Source organism: Aotus nancymaae, unplaced genomic scaffold (genome assembly GCF_030222135.1).
Source record: "Aotus nancymaae isolate 86718 unplaced genomic scaffold, 86718_ANA_hifiasm-v0.15.2.pri h1tg000031l, whole genome shotgun sequence".
Taxonomy (NCBI): Eukaryota; Metazoa; Chordata; class Mammalia; order Primates; family Aotidae; genus Aotus; species Aotus nancymaae.
Genome location: NW_026988444.1, coordinates 268496 through 289409, shown reverse-complemented (window position 1 = coordinate 289409; position 20914 = coordinate 268496). Strand labels below are relative to the sequence as shown.

The 20914-nt window shown below is 50.8% G+C and overlaps 1 protein-coding gene across 1 annotated transcript in view; it reads right to left on the bottom strand.

Moving 5' to 3' along the window:
* Positions 1 to 20235, bottom strand: part of SH3BP4 (SH3 domain binding protein 4) — a 100950-nt gene extending 80715 nt beyond the window's left edge. Inside the window, exon 1 of the mRNA XM_021676894.2 lies at positions 20083 to 20235. The gene's annotated coding sequence lies outside the window, so the exon portion shown is untranslated. The remainder of the gene's footprint in view (positions 1 to 20082) is intronic.
* Between the last annotated feature and the right edge of the window lie 679 nt (positions 20236 to 20914).

The following is a 20914-nucleotide window of genomic DNA, read 5'->3' as shown; positions in this document are numbered from 1 at the left end:
GCCCACCTTGCCCTCCCAAAGTGCTGGGATTACAGGCCACTGTGCCTGGCCTTTCACAAATCTCTAAGTGAGTTTTCCCAGGGCCGGTGACAAGCTGCTGAGTTCTGAAAACCTCCCCGGTTGACTCACTAGACTTGGAGCACTTGGAGACTGGCTGGTGTCGGCAGTGCAGCCCCACAGCCTCCCAAAACTCCAGGCTTGGCCGGGTGCCGTGGCTCACACCTGTAGTACTGGCACTTCAGGAGGCTGAGGCAGGAGGATCCCTTGAGCCCAGAAGTTCGAGACCAGCCTGGGCAATGTAGGGAGACCCTCTATAAAAACAATTTTAAAACTTAGCTGCGTGTGGTGGCACAGGACCGTGGCCCCAGCTATGCAGAAGGCTGAGGCAGGAGGATCCCTTGAGCCCAGGAAGTCACTTCTCCTTGTTTCCTCCACTCCAGCCTGGGCAACAGAGCAAGACCGTGTCTCAAAAATAAATAAATAAATAAAATCCAGGCTTTAGAAAGAAGAGCTTCTGGGAGCCTACAGCTGACTTAAGTGAGAAAGGGCAGGTACTGTCTGTTGAAGGGTGTACATATTTGCATATGACTGCCTCAGAAAGTCAAATTGCTTTGGGGCTGGTGCCTCCTGCATAAGAGGTGGTCAGCAATTCCTCGATGACTTGATTTCAGGACAGAGCACTGGAATGACTTCTGCCAAGTGAAGCTGTACATACTGCTCAGAAAGACTGCAGAGATGCCAGTCTCGGCGAGGAAGACCGGAGGGGAGATGAAAGGCTGCAGAGATGCCAGTGTCGGCGAGGAAGATCGGAAGGGAGATGTTGAAACAGGGAGTGCGCAGGGGTAGGTGAACCACTGCGTTCCATCGATGAGGGGTCACGAAACAGCACTGAAGGTAATTCCCCTGGAAGACGGCCTTTCACCTCCCGCTGGTGAGGGCTCACAGGTGGATGGTGTGTGAGCGACGTCAGCACTGCCAGTGAAACCACCCAGTGAAAGAAGCAGTCTACAGACGTGAACACGAATACCCCACCTAAAACGAATGCCCGTGTGATTTAGCTCACATAATGGAGTTAAGGGCAGTCAGATGATTTTTACTTTATTTCCGAGGCCGTATTGTCTACATCTTCTGTGATACACATGTAACTCCCCAACAGACAGAAGGGCAATTGCTGGCCCTACTCTAGAGTCACCGGGAGGCTTGAGTCTCGGACCTCAGGTCTGCACGGTGATGTCTGTGTTCTGCACGTGTTTTTCAACACAACACACTTCAACATTCTACAAGGGTAAAGGTGGCTTTGGAAGAGTACAGCCAGGAAAAGGGCTTGTTCCCACTTTCCATGGAAGGAGCTTCTCTCTGCAGTCTGTTCAGAAATAAGCTCCCCAAGCAAACATGCAATGAGAGAAAACACACACTGTCTACAATTCACTTGAGTTTTATTTTTCATTTTTTTGAAACAAAGTCTTGCTCTGTAGTTAGGCTGGAGTGCAGTGGCATGATCACGGCTCACTGCAGCCTTGACCTCCTGGGCTCAAGCCATCCTCCCAACTCAGCCTCCCAGCAGCTGGGACTACAAGCGCATGCCACCTTGCCCAGCTAATTTTTTTTTTTTTTTTTGTAGAGACAGGGTTTCACCATGTTGCCCAGGCTGGTATCAGACTGCTGGGCTCAAGCGATCCTCCTGCCTCAGCTTCCCTCCTCCCTCTGTCTCTACAAGAAAAAAAAATACAAAAAAAGTGATGGGATTACAGGCATGAGCCACCACGCTTCCCAGAACCTTAAGAGGCTGAGGCAGGCAGATCACCTGAGGTCAGGAGTCCAAGACCAGCCTGGCCAACATGGTGAAACCCCATCTCTACTAAAAAACTACAAAATTTAGCCAGGTATGGTGGTGCATGCCTATAATCCCAGCTATTCAGGAAGCTGAGGAATGAGAATCACTTGAACCCAGGGACAGAGGTCGCAATGAGCTGAGACCACACCACTGCCTTCCAGCCTGGGCGACAGAGTGAGACACTGTCTCAAAGAAAAGAATACCACAATTTAAAAATTGTTTTAAAGGCAGCAGGAGAAGCCCATATCGAGTAGCCTATTTAGTTTTCTTCACGTAGTCTCCGAAGAAATTTGTGGCCGGTAACTCACGCTGCAGCCATCCCCTCATCTACTTCCTTTCAATTTGGGCCTGATAACCCACGAAACAATTCTAAATCAGTTTAAAAAAAAAGTCAGCCCTCTCTCTAATTGCTTTTACGAGGCAAAAAGTGATCCCGATCCCCAGCGCTAACAAACAAAAAAGAAAAGGACACATAAATCCCATCTGGGAATGCAGACATGGAAGCCTGCACTACAGAAGTCAGCTGGAGAGGCACCCCAATTAGCTGGAATTAGCGGAATGCAAGGCCGGCGCCCCGAGGGAAGGCTGCTCCCGGGCGGGGGGTGACTCACTGTTCACTTTCTATGTGTCTGTAACATTTGGAATGACTACAAAGGCTTTCACTATTCCTACAATAAAAAGAGTTATGCACACCCAAAGTTTTGAAAAAACACGATCTCAGAAGTGATACCACTCGAGACACGTATTCCAGTGGAGGTAACTGTCCAACGTGGTCATTTTTCAATCTCAGCTGGGCCTATCAAGTCACCTAGGATGCGTTTAAAATTAAAAAGCCGGAGGTCTCAGCTCCAGGCCAATGGACTCTCTAGGGGAAGGACCTGAGCAAGACCTTTAACCCCCACAGGTGATTCTGATGCACAGGAGAAGTCCTGCCAGGTGTACAGACGGGTTAAGACTTCTCGACATTTAATATTCCATCAGCGTTCCCAAGTGTTTTGAGTTCTGACCAGAGCGGCTAGAACTAAAGCAGAAGCGCTCTAGAAACAAAGGGGGAGTGTGTGTGAGTACGTGTGTGTGAGTGTGTCTGTGTGTGAGAGACTGTGTGTAAGAGTGTGTTTCAGTGTGTATAAGTGTGTGAGAGTGTTTGAGTGTGAGTGTGTATATGTGTGAGAGAGTATATATGTGTGTGTGTGAGAGAGGAGAGTGTGTGTGTGTATGTGTTTGTGTGTGTGTGTGTTTCAGCCTGAGAGCTGAGAAGCAAAGTCCCACCCGGCAGAGGCGATAAGGGGAAGGCTGGGGGTGCACACATGCTTCACTGAGGGGACCCACGAGCAACTTACGGGCCCACTGGAGGAGGCAGGGCAGGGCTCGGGATAAAACCCTCCAAGTCCAGCCTGCCAGGGCTCTGTGTGCTGTGTGGCAAAGCGGAGGCCTACTCTGTAAAACCATGAAGCCCTCGAAGTCTGCAGGCGGGGAAGAGCCACGATCAGACCTGTGTTTTCAGTCCTTGGAAAAGTGGGAAGGCCACAACTGGCGCTGACGGCAGCCTGCCAGAGTCTGCTGAGCAAATCAGTGAATGACTGGGCAGGAGGAACAGGGGTGGCCTCCCAGACAGAGGCCAGAGTCACAAAGCCACCTCCTCAGAGCCAGCACACAACGGGACATCACAAGACTGCACGTGATGACACACAACTTCCAAACTTCAGGGGAAGGGATTCTGAGCATGAAGCAGGGGCACAGACCCAGACTCTACCATTCCCCAAAGCCACCTGCAGATCAGAGCACCGAAGGTACAAAACCAAAACCATGCACAACATTCTGCAAAAAGCCAATACATGGGCTATCCTAAGCCTAACAAGATTGGCAGCTTCAACAGCACGAATTAGAACCTCTCAATGAAAGCTCCCTGGTGCCTACGGGGAAGAGAAGCCAGGGGGTAAGTAGCCCTGGGCTGGGACAAGCTTCAGTGCTCTCCTTTCCAAAGCTAACAGCAAAGTCGCCTGGAACAAGGGTGGCTGGTCTCACTCCCAAATCATAAAGGAAGAAAGAGCTCTAGGAGACGGCAAGAGAAGCAAAGCCTTCAAAGAAGAGGGCAGTGGTAAAACCAACCATATGAGTTACAACACCAAATATGAAAATCAGTGAAAAGAATCACTTGCACCATTTGCATAAAACAAAACCACAACGAAATGACCTAGAAACGGAGGTGATAAAGGGTATTAGGAAAACAAAAACTTAGGACCCAAAACATGAAATACACACACACAGGAGGATTTCTCTGCTGGTAAAACTGCAAAGCAACAGAAACATCCAATTATGCTGAAAGAACAATTAAAACAGGCCAGGTGCGGTGTCTCACACCTGTAATTCCGCACTTTGGGAGGCCGAGGCGGGAGGATCATGAGGTCAAGAAATCGAGACCAGACTGGCCAACATGGTGAAACCCTGTCTCTACTAAATACAAAAATTAGCTGGGCATGGTGGCAGGTGCCTGTAATCCCAGCTACTCGGGAGGCTGAGGCAGGAGAATTACTTAAACCTGGGAGGTGGAGGTTGCAGTGAGCTGAGATCGCACCATTGCACTCCAGCCTGGGCAACAGAGCAAGACTCTGTCTCAAAAAAAAAAAAAAAAAAGCTAAAATATATGGAAAAAAACTGTGAGTGTGAATCAGGGGAAACGGCAAGGCAGCAGCTGCACGTGGAAACCTAAACCCATCCCTTGAGACCTGACAGTCCAACAGACAAGACACAGGGCATGTGGCATGAAATATGACATAATCAAGCTTGATTGAACTGATCTATCTGAAACCCCACGTCTCAGAAAAAATACAACTGATTTGCAAGCATCCAAGGAATAATCAAACCCTGAAGGTCTTCTCAGCCAAAGAAAATTTCAATAAATTCCCCAAAGTAGAAAACTGGCCCCAATGCAATAATTCCAGAAGGTAAATAGAAAATAAGAGTAAACAACTTAAAAAAAGAGAAACCTTCTTGAGTTAAAGACTCCTTAGACAAGGAGAACATCCAGGGTCCATCTGACTCTACAAATTCATTGGGCATCAGGTGGCCATGTTTCTGCAGCCCCTCATGGAAATACAAGTCCTGAATCCCCACCTCATGCGTCTACTGATACTGCTACTAACAAACATTCCCTCTGAGTAGAGTTCAGATTTCCAAAGGGGAAAACATAGGACACTCCATCTATTATCACTGCTACCGCTGAGCTGACCAGATCCCTGACCACCTGGCTGCAGCCCAGCTGCTCCTTTCATTCCAACTGCTACGGGCTGGTTGGCAGAACCAGGTGGACCTGGGTATGGTCGCCCTCACCTGAGCAAGGGAAGGATAGGGCTTCTCCACAGGTGGCAGGAAACCCAGCAGGTGCCTTCACCATCTGGGTGGAAGCTTCCTGTCCTGCACTAATTCTTAGATCAACACATAATGGTCAATCAGAAAAGCCCCGCAAAGTACGGATACCTGGGGGCAAGCTTCTCAGGTGTAAAGAGCCGTCTCTGCAGCAACCACCGCTCAGGATGGCAGGGATCCTTGCTCTGATCCTCTCCACCAAGGGTCTGCCGTGGCTGCCCCTGTGCCACACCTCCCAAAGCAGGACTCAGCATCTCCTGGTCTCCAGGTGAGGGGCTTCAGTAACACCTGTCTGTGCAGAGGTGAGCACCAAGAACCCGGGCAGCCAGGGAGGAAGGGGAAAGAGGAAACCCAACATGGATATGGAGCCATGAGAATTCCTTGTTGCAACGAGCACAGCTCCAATACCACTTAGGGAAGTGCAAGGCTGCAGCAGAAGCCCCAGGGCTGGAAGGTCGAGGACTGCTGCAGGAGACTCCAAGCGGGCAGGGAAGATGGTGAACCCACGTGTCAGGGTGCAGTGGTAAGACCCCAACTCCATGCCCTCTTGCTGTTAGGGCCTTCCCCTCATCCTCCAAGTCGTGGCTCCTGCTATAAGTCTGAACTCATCCTCTTGACTACCCACCTGGCAAACTCCTGCCCACTCTCACATCTCATCTGGGACCTCAGGTTCCCCACCTCCCACAGCACAGCCCCATCATGCTCCCCAGTCTGGCCCCAGTTAAGCAGCTTGTTCACCCTGGAATCGAGACCTGACAGAACAGTGTCATGGCTGAGACAGCCTGGACTTAACTCCTGGCTTCTGCATGTCTCAGCTCACAAAAGTCCCTAAACCCCTTGTGCCTCAGTTTCCCAATCTGTTAAACAGAGACAGTAAAAGTCCCTCCCCTACATGCTATAAGGTTGTAAAGTGCTGAAAACACAGGATGGCATCCAGCCCTATTCTGTTACTATTACTACTGTTTTAAGTACAATATATGTGTGTTATGCGTGAACACCAAACAAGAATCAGAAAGAGGGAATACATAAACGTGATTAGTTAGCAAAGTAGGATTACATGCTTTTAGTATTTCTATTATCAAGAATAATGTTAGCTTCATTAAGCAAAGCTTTTACACATTTTCTGCCAGACAGGCAATGTTCACATTAGTTTGACACCAGGACTATTTGCCACCGATGAAAATAACTATTTCCAAAGTTTCCAAAGACCCTTACAATTCAGAGGAGTATTAGAGAGTCAAAAGGATGTCAAAATTACAGGCTCCTCAAATGTAGAATAGAGTTCACAGAAAATTAAAAATAACATGCCGGTGCCTCGTATCTCTAATTCCCCTCAGTTAATAACCAGACCTAAGTGCCACATACAAGATTTACTGCCTGGTATTTCAGATACTTGCTGTGTTCACAGACACATTAAATTATGCTCTTGGCTTTAGTTCCATCATCATAAAATGGAAACAAAACCATTTACTCCAATGAGTTTTCCTGAGGATTAAGAAAGCAGTGAAAGAACCTAGTACAGTGACTACCTGTAGCTGCTTTACAAATTTTAGCTACCATCTCCCTTTCTCCTTTTTTTTTTTTTTTTTTTAGGCAGAATTTAGCTCTGGTTGCCCAGGCTGGGGTGCAATGGCGCAATCTCAGCTCACTGCAACATCCGCCTCCTGGGTTCAAGCTATTCTCATGCCTCAGCCTCTCTAGTAGCTGGGATTACAGGTGCCTGCCACCATGCCCAGCTAATTTTGTATTTTTAGTAAAGATAGGGTTTCACCATATTGGCCAGGCTGGTCTTGAACTCCTGACCTCAAGTGATCCACCCACCTCAGCCTCCCAAAGTGTTGAGATTACAGATGTGAGCCACTGCGCCCAGCCTCTTTCTCCTCTTTTCTCCCGAAGTATTTACAATTTACAGTTTCCTTAGAGACAATGGGAGGAATGGAGGTGTGGCTGGGTTAGAGATGACCATCCCGAACCTCGCCAGGCCAAATCTCAACCCAAACAACATTGTTATTTTTGTACATTCCCTTCCAGACCCTATTTGTAAGCTCTACTGCGTTGCCTATTTGCAATTCCCAGTAGCACAAGAGGACAACCACAAGCAACCTGACATAGTCGAAGTCATACTCACACACGTGTTTCCCATAACGCCTAATTGTCAATTAGCGGCGGAGCAGTACAGTGGAATTTTGTCCTGAATGTTACTCCCCTGTTAGTCACAGCCCTCCGACACAGGTTCGCTGTGGGAATCACTGCTATTCTATCTACCTTCCTGCTCATGAAAATAACCCCCATCCTCCCAGAATGACAATCCAACTCTCAATTTAACAAGCAACCAGTTTCTAGACAATTTCACTAATGACAAAAAAAAAAAAAAAAAAAAAAAATCAGTGCTTATGACATCACTTCCCAGCTTTTCACTATTTCCTTTTCACCTTGAAAAACTAATGGTTTTCCTCTGAGCAAGTTGAGGACAGCTGGTTTTCCTATTGGAGCAGAAGGTTGTATTCAAGTTTTCACAGAAGAGATGGGATTAGCCAGGTTAATGTGGGTTCAACACAGAAATCTCTCTGGATTGGCCAGTAAACTCAGCAGCTCACGGGGGTGCAGAGACAGTGGCTGTCAGGAGTCTGACCACCCAGCCCTGCAAGTTTCAGAAACTGACAGTTACAGCCAGGACACAATCCTGTCCACTGACCTTCCCTGAGGGGCACAGCCGAGGAGTTCAAGGACTCAGCTGACCAGGGAGAGGTGCACTGATGCCCGGTCTCTTGCCAGGCACCTCTGATGTGGTTTTCACTGGACAAGCTCTTCTTCTTGAATACCTTTTTTCTCTCTGGGATGAAAGAATGCTGTGACTCCTTTAATGATTCAACTGTCAGCTTAGTTTCTGAAGTATTGTTTTGGGTAATAAATGTAACTTTTAAAAGCTGTGCAGGGTGGTTAATCAGGAGACAATTTTCTAAGAATCTCACAGCACGCCAGGAGGGAGAAGTAGCACATGTGGGTCACCTGTGGGGTCATGGGAGCACTGCGCAGGGAGCCCGACTCTGCTCCACGTAGTGCCAGGGCTGTGAAGATGGGGGTCTGGGACAGGATGTGGTGTGCAGAGTCACCTCCCTGCCAGGCCACAATGATGGATGAGTCACCTCCTGTGTCAGGGAACACCCCCCTGCCCCCGGCCAGGTCATCTGGCCCCTTTCAAGTCGTGCTTACACATCTAATTGTGTCTTCTCAGTGCCCTGAGATACAGGTTCAAAGCTGGGGAAGCGCAGAAGTACCTGTCCGATCCAGCTACCTTGCCCGGGAATCCCTCCCAGGTGCTCTGAGGAAGGAGGTCTCACTATGGCCCTCTTTTGCTTCCTTGAACTCACCAAGCCAACCTGCCCAGAACCCACCAACCCACTGCCCCCATAAATCTCCATGGGTTCCCGGCCTGCTCATTCTTCAGGTCCCCCTACCTAGTGGGGCTTCTCTGGGGAGCCTATCCTGACCCCCAGTACAACCTCTGGTGCAGAACCCTGACCTTTCCCCTAGGGCACTTTAATGCCGTTTCTCCCCTGCTGGGCGGCGAACTCCCTGTGGAGACGCTGTGTCTGGTGGGCTCCCCATCTGTGTTCCCCACGTGGCATACAGAGGGGCCAAGCAGTGAGTCAAGGAACTGAAAGGAGTTAAAGTTAAACAAGGGTGAACAAGAAGAGGGAAAGAGCCAAGACCGTGTCCCAGAGCGTTAGAAAAGGCGTCGGCTCTCAGGCTTGATGTCAGCCCTGCCCAACCTCCTGAAGGTGTCCCCCGAAGTCAGAACAAAAAACCAGAACTCATGGACAGTCTCCTGCTTCCAGGCAGCCCCCGAGGCATCCTGGGAATACTCACGAGTCCCTTACCCGCCTAGCTGGGGTTTCATGAAGCCCCAAAGTGTTGCCTCATGTTACCTATCGGTGGATGACTCACAAATACTGTGGTGCCAAGACCTGAGGAGGCAGCCAGGCCCCTTTGCAAAACTACACACAGGAGACAGGCCAAAAAACATTCCGCCCAGAAATTAGTTTTCCTCTCTTGCCAGAAAGAGGGCTTGCGACACCAGACCGCAGTCAAACATCCAAATTACAGTCTTGCCATCAGCAGGAGGCAGGATGAACTCTCCCCTTAATGAACCCAGAGGTCCTGAAAACCAAGTCTATGCTTTTGCCAGATGCCAGATCCAACTGCAGTCTGTCTTGTCACAGCTGATCAAGTGACACAGCTGCAAAATCACTCCGGACGCCCATGATGACATGACCCTGGAGAAGCTTGCAAAGACAGTTCCGAAGCTGAACGCATGAAAACCTTCACTCATCTCCTTCTAGGAGGGAGTGGGCCCTGAACACCTCCCAACAGAAATACCTCCTGGGCTCTAGGACACACAGTTGCTCCCAGATGTTAAAACGTTTCTGAAGCTGCTATGTATGTGTCACCCTAAAACTGAAGCATGCGCTTAGGGCATCCACACTCCCTGTTGAGCCAACCTCCCACTCCAAAAGCGCGGGACGCAAAGCACCTGAGGATCTGGAGAAACAGAAAGCAATTCCCCCAAAAGGGATGGGGACAAGTGAGGGTGCTCTTAAAGCTCACCAAGTTTTACACAACGGATTCAGGAACTCTTCCCAAAGTCATTCCCTTTTGAGGTGCTTTTCTGTATGGTAATTATACAGTCACCCAACAATTAATATAATTAGAAGTTCTTCATAGATTTTAAGCACCATAAAAGTAAAAGATTCACTCCAAGGAGAAACTTCACACGCATGGAAAAACCTGTATATCAAAAGATGTTCATCGCAGTGTTGTTTATAATTTCAAAATAACTGGGAAGTGTCTATTCATAAGCACTTGTTAAATAAACAAGGTACTTACCTACACAAGACCGACATGAAAAGTGAGGATGCAGATCTGTATTGATCTGAAAAGATGTCAACAATTTTAGATAAAAAGCTATTCTTAAATGCATAGTATTGCTGGGCGTGGTGGCTCATACCTATAATCCCAGAACTTTGTGAGGCCAAGGCAGCTGGATCACTTGGGATCAGGAGTTCGAGACCAGCCTGGCCAACATGATGAAACCCCATCTCTACTAAAGTACAAAAATTAGCCAGGCATGGTGGCAAGTGCCTGTAGTCCCAGCTACTAGGGAGGCTGAGGCAGGAGAATTGCTTGAACTCAGGAGGCAGAAGTTGCAGTGAGCTGAAATTGTACCATTGCACTCCAGCCTGGGTGACAGAATGAGACTCAAAAAGCCTCCAAAAAAAAAAAAAGCACAGTATTCATTCAATAAGTACTTATTGAAAAATTGCTAGGTGCCAGGTACACAGGGAAGACCACCCACTGTCTCATCCTTTTTGTTTGGAAGCTCTGTATTTCCAAGTGAAAATATCTGAAAGACATATATGAAAGGGTCCAAAGCGGTAAATTTTTTTCCTTTTACATTTTCTAGTGTTTCTAAAACAAGCATGTACAAACATGTAATTTATTAAGTAATTTAACATACATAAGCAGAAGGGGTTTTGTTGTTGTTGTTGTTTAAAAAAAAAAAGAAAAAGAGGAAGAAAGAGGCCAGGCACGGTGGCTCACACCTGTAATCCCAGCACTTTGGGAGGCCTAAACGGGCAGATCACTTGAGGCCAAGAGTTCGAGACCAGGCTGGCCAACACAGTGAAACCCCATCCTACCACAAACACAAAAATTAGCCGAGCATAGGTGGTGGCGCACACCCGTAATCCCAGCTGCTAGGGAGGCTGAGGCACGAGAATCACTTGAACCCAGGAAGCGGAGGTTTCAGGGAGCGGAGGTCACACCACTGCATTCCAGCCTGGGAGACAGAGCAAGACTCCATCTCAAAATAAATAAAATAAAATAAACACAGGGACAATGATGCAGCCGAGTCCACAGTTACCAGTGTGATCTCATTTAAGCTGCCCAACTCCAAGAGCGAAGCACTATGGTCACCATTTTACAGATCGGAGGCTGAGCCTCAAAGAAGTCCAAAAATGTGTCCGAGGTTATAACAGGAAGCGAAGCCACAGATTTGGACACAGACAGGTGTGCGGGGCTGAAACGCCCCCTGCTCATTTCCACTGTGATGTCCCTGCAATGAACCAGGTCCCCACAAAGAGCCATGGAGCCGCCACTGGAAAAAGGAACTTCTCATATTCCAGTCTGTGAAAACACCATTCCAGCCATTGTTCACCGACAATGGCTGGGAAACAAAGAGCAGTGTTACAAGAACATGATAGTGAGCCATGAGATTCTTACTAAGGATTTTCCTCCCTAGGACGACATTCAGTTTTACAGATCGGGCTGTTTCATATTTGATTGATTTAGAAGAAACAGCTGTATACAGAACTGTCTCAGTGCCTGACACAGGGAAAAGGCCAGCAAATCTGGGAAGAATCCGAAACCACGGAGAAATCCTGTGTGACACAGTGCAACTGAGCATTTCAAGTGTGTGTGCATGTGGCCCCAAACAGCAGCGTCTGCTTTCCCCTAATCTAGCAATTCCGAAAATCACAGGTGGCGCTAGTAAAATACACGCATAAGCAAAAATGTGCACTAAGGGAACTCTTGGGATTCTGTTTTTGATGATAAGCCAGGGCCTGATCTCCTGATGTCACCCAGAGTCAGCGCCCCTTCACGGGGGCCTGAAATGCGACCAAAATTTAAAACCGTGTTGATGGTCTTGTTTCACACTGTAAAGGTGATACAATGGCTGCAGATCATTCCTCTTACAAACGTCTTAAATACCGATTTCCGAAACCACGAGAGAAAAACAAAAACGCAACTTTCTCAAGTGGATATTTGGGATAGGGGTAAGGAAAAGTGAGACCAGACCCACAGCAGTAAGAACCACGCTGCATGTTTATTTGCCACTTTGCACTGGGGCACAGGCCCTGGTCTCCCATTGCACATGAACTATGTGTAAGTGTCACATCAGCTCCAATCGTTACTTTCAGTTCGATCTGAACACAGTACCCTCATTTTTCATGTATGCACAGGACACATACAAATATTTGATGGCACTTGTCCATCAACTATGATTGCTAGGAGGATTTAAAAATGCTTAAATGCACATGCATTTTAAGAATATTCCATTTACCTCTTAGTATCTTAACGCTATTAAAAAATCAAATCCTCACCGGGCGCAGTGGCTCACGCCTGTAATCCCAGCACTTTGGGAGGCCAAGGCGGGCGGATCAGCTAAGGTCAGGAGTTCAGGACCAGCCTGGCCAACATGATGAAACCGTGTCTCTACTAAAAACACAAAAATTAGCCAGGCATGGTGGTGTGTGCCTGTAATCCCAGCTACTTAGGGGGCTGAGGCAGGAGAAACACTTGAACCTAGGAGGCAGAGGTTGCAGCAAGCCAAGATCATGCTATTGCACTCCAGCATGGGCAACAGAGCGAGACTCCATCTCAAAAAGAAAACAAAAAAACCAAATCCTCTTATAAAGGGCAACAGTGGAAAATGGGTAAACAAAGGTGAGGTAAACCTACCTGAATTAAAAATTAAATTGCACAGAACTATGGGGACGGCCACTTGACAGTGTTTATAAGTAAGCTGGTTATTATTCATAGGGAGGAATTACTTCTATCATATATTGTAAGTTTTACACTGCCAAGATGTCAAGAAGAGAATATTGGAGTTGTCACTACACGGCTGTATGAAGTCACCAGGCTAAGCCTTTACCTTGGCCAGCCTCTCTCTCTCTCTGCCAGCTCTTTCATGCACTGGGCATGGTGTCTGAGGGGCTCTTGTGTATGGAGGATGCAGAGATAATAAAATGCATCTGCCCCCAAGCAGCGCCATGCCTAGCTAAGAAAGCCAGGACACAGACAGACACAGGTGCAGGGTCACTCAGGTTTGTCTGAGAAGGGAGCGTGAACTGGGCCTGAAAGAGCAAGTGAGTCTGTGAATTGCGTCTTAAAGACAAATGGGCCCCCTGGCCCGCCCTCCACAAAGGCTAGTGGGAAAAAGCTGCAGATGTGCGATCTGAAAAAGCATTTGGGGAAGGTCTCTTCACCAGCTGCTCCTGGTGCTCAGCTATTCACACCCAGTGCTTCCCTCTCAGTATCTGCAGCCACCCCCCAGTGCCCGAGGAGAATTCTCCACCCCTGCTAGAATCCCAGTCCCTCTGACCCACCCCTGGCTCCCTCCAGCCCTATCTCCACACCATCAAATACAGTCCAATTTCTTTTATCACCAACATTCTTCTGTGTGGCCTCTGCCCTGTGCTATTTCTTCTGTTATAGGAGTTTCTCCACTACCACAGTGACAGGGTTGCAGTCCTCCTGTTCATAAATCCTCTCCACATGACTGACCCAGAACTGTCCTGTCTGTTTGAGCTCTCAACCCCCTCTCCCTGTACCCCCAACTTTCTCCTCGTTGGCTTCAGGGCCATGCAGGATACTTGTTCTTCTATCCCAGCTGCTCCTTCACTGGAGTCCCCCTTAGCCTGCCTGCCCCGGCAGGGGGTGACCCAGCGGTGTGATCCCAGCCCCTGCTCTTCACACTAGGTTCCCACGTGGGAGCTCTTCCATACTCACCGCCCAACTCTAAGGAAGTGAGCACAGGGCCCCCCCTCTCAAACAGCCTTCCTGGCCTGCAGGACACCCCCCAGAGCGAGCACCTCCTTGAATCCTGCACCCAGGGGCCTTATGTGCCTCTCCCCAGTCCCATCCCTGCTCACCAAGGCTGGCTCTGAAGTTGAATGGCGTTTCCCTCCCACACGCTTACTGCCTCCAAAGAAAGCTCTCACACTTTAAAATAATTTTACTGCTAATTATCATGGAGAAAAAATAATCGGCTTATGTGTGCGCCCAAGCTCAAGGACCCTTTCGAAGCGTTCAGCTACAGTCCTTGAGCCGTGGGGTTTCTCTTTCCTTCACCTGGATGGTCCCAGTAAGCCCCTCTGCTTTAATATCTGAGAACAGCACACGCACCCAATGGGGTCTGCCTGGCTTCATCCTGACCACCCCCCCACCCCGCCCCGACTTCCTGGAAGACCCTTTTCCTCTCTAAACCAGCAGAAGCAACCAAAGCTAAACAAGTATGTGGAACTCACCGGGGCAGGACAAGCGCCGCTGGAGGAGGACAGACAGACGGACTCCGCCTGCCTCTCCCAGCCCAGCACTTCCTCTCCAGCCCAGAGGCTTCAAGGAAACACATTCCCTGCTCTGCAAGGGACCTCTCACCTCCTTGGGCTCAAATACAGGGTCTGCCAAGCCCTGCCCCAAACTGCCTCCCCAACTTTCTTCTTGTACAAATTCATCACCACATGGGTGTTCACCCTGGACATACATTACAGTCACCCGGAGAGCTTTCCACCTCTACAGAGGTCTGGCCCCACACCCAGACATTCTGATTCAACTCGGGATGGGCCTGGAACATTTATTGTTGTTTTTTTAAGCTCCCGGGTGATTTTAAAATGCGGCCTGAGTTTTGAAGCCTTCTACTCTGCTGTCCAAATTCGGTTACTCAATAGCACCCAAATCCTTTTTCAGCACTGCTCCCAGGCAGACATGGAGCGAGCAGAAGTGAGGCCACGATTTCTTTCATTAAGTGATGGGGCTGAGGGAAGCAGAAGCAGGGGTGTCGCGGATGTGGGCTCGGCGCAATGAACGGTGAGCAGGACCCAGCTCTTATGGGCTCACACAGATTGTTACTATTTAGTAATGTTGCCAGCCCTAACTGGCAGTTTGAAATCAGGCTGGGCATGGTGGCTTACAACTGTAATCCCAGCACTTTGGTAGGCCAAGGCAGGAGGATCACTTGACGTCAGGAGTTTGAGACCAGCTTGGCCAACATGGGGAAGCCGGTCTCTACTAAAAATATAAAAATTAGCTGGGCATGGTGGCACATGCCTGTAGTCCCAGCTACTCAGGAGGCTGAGGCAGGAGAATTGCTTGAACCTGGGAGGCAGAGGTTGCAGTGGGCCGAGACAGCGCCACTGCACTTCACGCTGGGCAACAGAGCAAGACTCAAAAAAAAAAAAAAAAGAAATTAGCCATGGTGAGAGTATTTACGTCACAGAAATTGGCAGATGCTGCAGTCGAGGCTCTGCTTTTTCCTCGGAGAGCAGGTTTACCAGCACACTATGGGCTCAGGGATCTCCTACATTAGAGGGGCTAGAAAAACTTCCTTCGGGCCTGCAGACTTTAGTAGCTCATAAAAAGGGGGCAGGGCAGGGCAACGTGCCTCACCTGCAATCCCAGTGCTTTGGGAGACCAAGGCTGGAGGATCACTTGAAACCAGGAGTTCAAGACTAGCCTGGACACCAGCGTGACACCATTTCTACAAGAATAAAAAAAAATTAGCATGGTGTGCTGGTGCACACCTGAATAGTTCCAGCTACTCAGGAGACTGAGGCAGGAGGATTGCCTGAGCCCAAGAATTGGAGGCTGCAGTGAGCTATGATTGAGCCACTGCACTCCAGCCTGGATGACAGAGAACTCTCAACTCAAAAAAAAAGCAAAAACAAAAACAAAAAATGCGGCAGGGTTTTCCTCAGTTATGCAGGACTGTGGGGGGCCAGATTTAATAAAAACTTGGAACTGTAAGATCCTTTCAAAGGAGGTATTCTTTTCAATCTCTTCAGAAGAGTTGGTAACCGGTCTCAGCAAAGAGAGCTCTCCTGAGACAAGCTTTTATTGAGCAGATAAGAATAATCTCATTAGTATGTCATTTATTTGATTGTAAAGAGGAAGGTAGAACCCTTTTTGTACATTTACTTAACAGCCTTCCTATAATCTTAATCTTATTCTAGTGACCTCATGTGCCCAAACACCATATTTTCACAGGACAAGGAAAAGACGTCTTACCAAATCCTGTCTGAGTTATCCCAACTTCAAAGTCACAATCTTCCCAATAAACCATGCTTCACCCTGGCGACGGGGTGAGGGTTTCAGAACAAACGTGGAAAATGGCTGCCTTCCATTTAGGCTGAGAAGGCTTCACAGGTTTTAAAGACTTCATCACCTTCAGAGCACAAGCTATTTTCTAATTGTGTGAGGGAGGCTGGCTCCCTGCTATTTGCATGCCTGTAACTTCAGGTGCAATGTGTGACTGAGAGCCGTTTGTTTCTTTAATTTCAGCACCCTGGGAGATGTGATGAAAAGCTCAGTACTCTCTACTCAGATCCAGGTTCAAATCCCAACTCAAGCACTCATCAAACTCTAGGGCTGAAGGAGTTTCTTAAATTCTCCCAGCTTCGCTGTAAAACGGAACCCCTGGTAGTTTTTGTGAGGATTCAGAAGTGCACGCATGGGGCTTACAATATGGTAAGCCCGCAACGAGTGCCACCTATTTCCATCCCTCAAAATACCCCAAATCTAAAGTTAATTACAGGGCTTCAGTACAGCAATTGTACTTCCTCAGCTCGACATGCTTCCTGATGTCTTCAGGAGGCAGTGTTCACCTGGAAGATGGGAGGCTGTGATGTTCTACATGGGATTTTACCCTTCTTAAAACACTACACATAGCCTTTCTTTCTCAAGCACGTTCTGCACTCCCTGGCCTTGCAAAGACTGATTATTGAGACTTTTTCCCTGTAGTGAGGTCACGGTGGCATCAGGTGCTGAGTTATGTAACACGCGGATGCCCTCAGGGCCCACCGAGGTGCTGGTTTCGGCTTCCAGGAGCACACCGAATCAAGTAGCTGGACGCTCCCCGGCCGTTTGGGGGCTAGATGAATTATTTTCCTGCCGCTGCTCCACAGGCTGGTGGCAGAATGTGAGAGTCCCTTTGGGCAAATAGCTGGGGAGCCCAGAGATCCAGCCCAGCTCCCCAGAAGCTGCGTGGAAACCCCGTGTGGCCTGAGGCTCGATCCTGGCCAGGAGCAAAGCTGACCCGAGCACTCTCTGAGAACTCTGTTTAGCGCTCGGTGACCTTTTCGGATTCCTGGTTGTCAGGCAGCGACCTCGAAACAAAGAAGACCTGATGTCCACCTCCAGGGCCTTGGGAAATGTCCCAGGGGTCTGACCCCAATTTTCAGAAGAAAAATCACAACAGAGCCCAATTTAGGTGTGGAATTTGAAAATAATAAAGCTAAGGGAAATCCACATGGCTGGCCAGTTGTAAACAGCAGCTCCTACCCGGTCAAAACAGGCTAGTACCTGAAACAGGGAGCTGGGAGGTCTGCCCGGAGCCAGGGACAAGGTCTGCAGGGGCCGCACTCTGGAGCTCTTCACCTTGTTTGGGTCAAGGGCTCGATAAGAAGCTCCCCAGGAAGAGAAAGCACACACACCTCCCACGCAATTTCTGGGGAACCAAGGGCTCTTAACTGGCCAGGATTCCAGGATTTAAAACCAGGAACACCTCCCAGGACTCAAGGGCGTAAACCACATTCACCATTCGCATATCTTAGGATCAGACTAGAACCCAACAACATTAGAATAAGAAAGTCTATTCAAGCAGCCCAGAGGGAAACAATTCCGGGCTGCCGGATTAGCAAACAAGAGCAAAGAAGAAAATCCCCGAAGGTCCTTTCTCTACAGAGAAAATTAAGAGCACAACACATTAACAGACAAGGCACCCGGTGAAGGACACTTTATCAGCAATTTTTTCAGCCCACTTTCTGGGTCTTTCCAAAACCCAGGCTTGAGCTGTGATCTACAACTAGACAGAGCTTGGTCAGATCCACATGCTGGTGGGAACGACAATTTTTAAAATGAAACTATCAAATGACAAATTGTTACAGAAAGAGGATCTTCTACCCTGATGATGTCGTTGTTGAGGGGGAGGGCATGGGTGCTTGGGGACAAGACGCATGCTGTGAAGTACCTCTCTCCACCTGGGCCTTTGGTGCCGGGAATTAACAAATGGCTTGGGTTCTTATTCATTGTTTTATAAGATCACTAAAGTGTAGTCTTGGGACAACAGGAAAAAAAAATAAAGCTCACAGAAGTGTCCTGGGCTTCTCTGCAGCCGGTCATTGTTCATTTAGTAAACAAGTGAGCCATACAAATCCCTAGGAAGCCAGGTTTGTTCAGTTTACGCGTCCTGCCAGAACTAACTGTTCTTTTGGATAAGCACGGCCTGGGCATTCCACAGACCCACAAGCATCAGGCAGTGGGCAATCAGGGGCCCCGCCTAAATATCACTGCCCCCTTACTTTAAGAAATTCGCCTACACACACAAAGCAGACGTGGGGGAGGGGAATTTGAGAGCGCTGGCTCCTCCCAAGCTTCCCACTTTGAGGGATTTGGCCCACTCCCGAGGGCACAGAGCAGGGAACCAGGAATATTGTCCTGAGGGCTCCACTGGACATTCCTGGAGTCTGTTTCCTAGGCAGGACGGCCAGGTGAGATGTAGCCTATTATGCTGGATGTCCACTGCAATGTGGAGCAGCAAAATGTTCCCCAGTGCCTTAAAATACAGCCGCTGTCCATCCACGATGTCAAAACGCTCTGCAAACCACCCATTAATTTTTATGGTGGCCTGAGAAGCAGATTGAGAATCATTACCTTGATTTTTACAAGGCAAGGAACCAAAACCACAGAGGGCGGTGAGGCTCCAGGCCTCTCTCATCATTCCATCTGGGCCACAGATCTCAAGGAAAACCCCAGCCCACTGGGAAGGGGACTCGTGGCCAGCAGAGACTCTGCTCCGGTAGGGCGCAAGGAAAAAAACCCCAACTTCGGAGCTCAGAGATGCTCACAAGGGTGGGAAGGGGAGGCTGCATTCACGGATTCTCTGGTTTAGGCGAGAATGGCTTCAGTCTAACTTAAGGTTCCAATCTGCGAGGCTGTGACAAGGCTGGTACAAACTGTGGGACTGGGGATTTTTTACTGTTTGCTGTTTATCTTTCTCTTTAGCTTTCTGCCCTGAGCACACGTTGTTTCTGTAATCAGAACAAAAGTTGTGCGAACTTTATTATTATCACGGATACATTCTATAGTTCCAATCTGCCTACTAACTTGGAAAGAATAAGCAGAAAATAAAATCTCGCAATAAGATTTTTCAGGAAATTTCACTGATCCTTCAGGTTCCAGGACCCTCTGCTCCCAGAGCCCGGCGGCTCTCCCGCGGCTCCTCCCGCGCGGTATCTCTGGGCGCCCGACACCCGGCCAGGGCCAGCTGGGCCTGTCTCCCAGCCCCGTCTACACCGCAGGCCCCGGGCTAGGAGCCGCGGGACACAGGGTTGGGGTCCCAACAGACACACACACCCCCAGCCGCGGATCGGGCTTCTCGGTAAACATCGCTCAGAGAACAACGCGGCTCTATCCCAGCCGGTCCCCACCCCCGGGCCGCCGGCGCTGTCACCTCGCGGCTGCTCGGTCACACGATCGCCAAGTCAGAAACCGGAGTTTTCAATTTCATCCTCACAGGAGGGATCTCCGAAGAAGTTGAAATATGCATTGTCACCAACAAGTTTAACGGGAGACCGCGCGTCCTTCCCTCCTCTCCAGCGCCGCGTGAGGGGGGCGCCCCGACCCTTCCACGCCCTCCCGTGGCCCCCACGGCCCCCGCCAGCCGAGCGCGCCCGCCGATTCGCCCCCGAGGACGCGTCGGGTTGCCCAGGGAGGCCACCCCACAGGGCCGCCCGCCGGGAAGTGGCCAGAGCCGGGGTGGGGGGTCGGCCCGAGTGCACGCGGGGGGCTCCGAGAGCTGCTCGGTGCCCGGAACCCCGGGCCCTGCCTCCGGCCCGCCAGCACCGGGGCGACCCGAGCGCCTGGGGAAGCGGCGAGGGGCGCGCGAGGCTTCTCTGAAGCCGCCCCGCGCCCGCCACGCCCGGGCACCCCGCATCCCCGAACTCCGGCGGCGGGGGCAGGATCGGCGCCCCCCAGGGTGTGCAACGCCCGGAGCACGACCCCCAGGGCCCCGCCGCCCGAGGCGCTCCCCGCCGCCGCCTGCCTACCTGGCTCGCATGGCGTCCCGGCGGGCTCCTGCGGCTCCGCTCGTCGGCCGGCGGCTCGGCCCAGCCGGGGACGCGCGCGGCTCCGCGGGACTCACGGCGGCGGTGGCGGCGGTGGCGGAAAGGGGCCCGGACCTCCGAGAGTGCCGGGCGCGCAGGGCCCCCGCCTCGGCGGGCGGAGGGTGGTCCCACGCCGGGGCGGGGGCGGGGCGGGGGCGCGGGGGGCGGGGCCGGGGCCGGGACCGGAGCGGCGGCCGCGGTCGGGGGGGAGGTCCCCCCCAGGGGCGGGGCCTCGGGAGAGGGGCGGGGCGGGGCGCGGCAGCCCCAAGCCGCGAGCGTGGGGCGGGCTGGGGGTGGTGCCGCGGCTCCCGGTCCCCGGGGGGATCCAGCCTCGGCGCCGCCTCCTCTTCCTCCGCGCGGCGCCGGCCTGGGTGGCGGGGTCCCGGCCGCCCTCCCGCATCCCTGGGTCTGGGTGCCCGCCCGCGCTGCTGTGGCCCCCGCACCCCCACCTTCCACCCCTTCTCCGGGAACCCCTAGAGAGGACCCCTGGGGCGGTGCAGCCCCGCAAGCGGGCGTGGCCGAGGGTCGCTGGGCGTTTGGAGGCGCCTTACAACACCTTGAACGAGGACGCTGGAGGGAGGGCCGGGCGCGAGGCTGCGGGGCCGGCGCGAAAGTTACAAACTAAGAACCGGAGGGAAAGCCGCCACGCTGAAAATCACCAGGGCGGAGAGCTTCCTGCGAAGGGAAATGCAGATGGAAGGGCTCCCGTCGGAATCGTTTGCACTTCGTCTGACCTGGGCGCCTCTGGGTCCCCGGCGCGTAAAACACGCCTGGC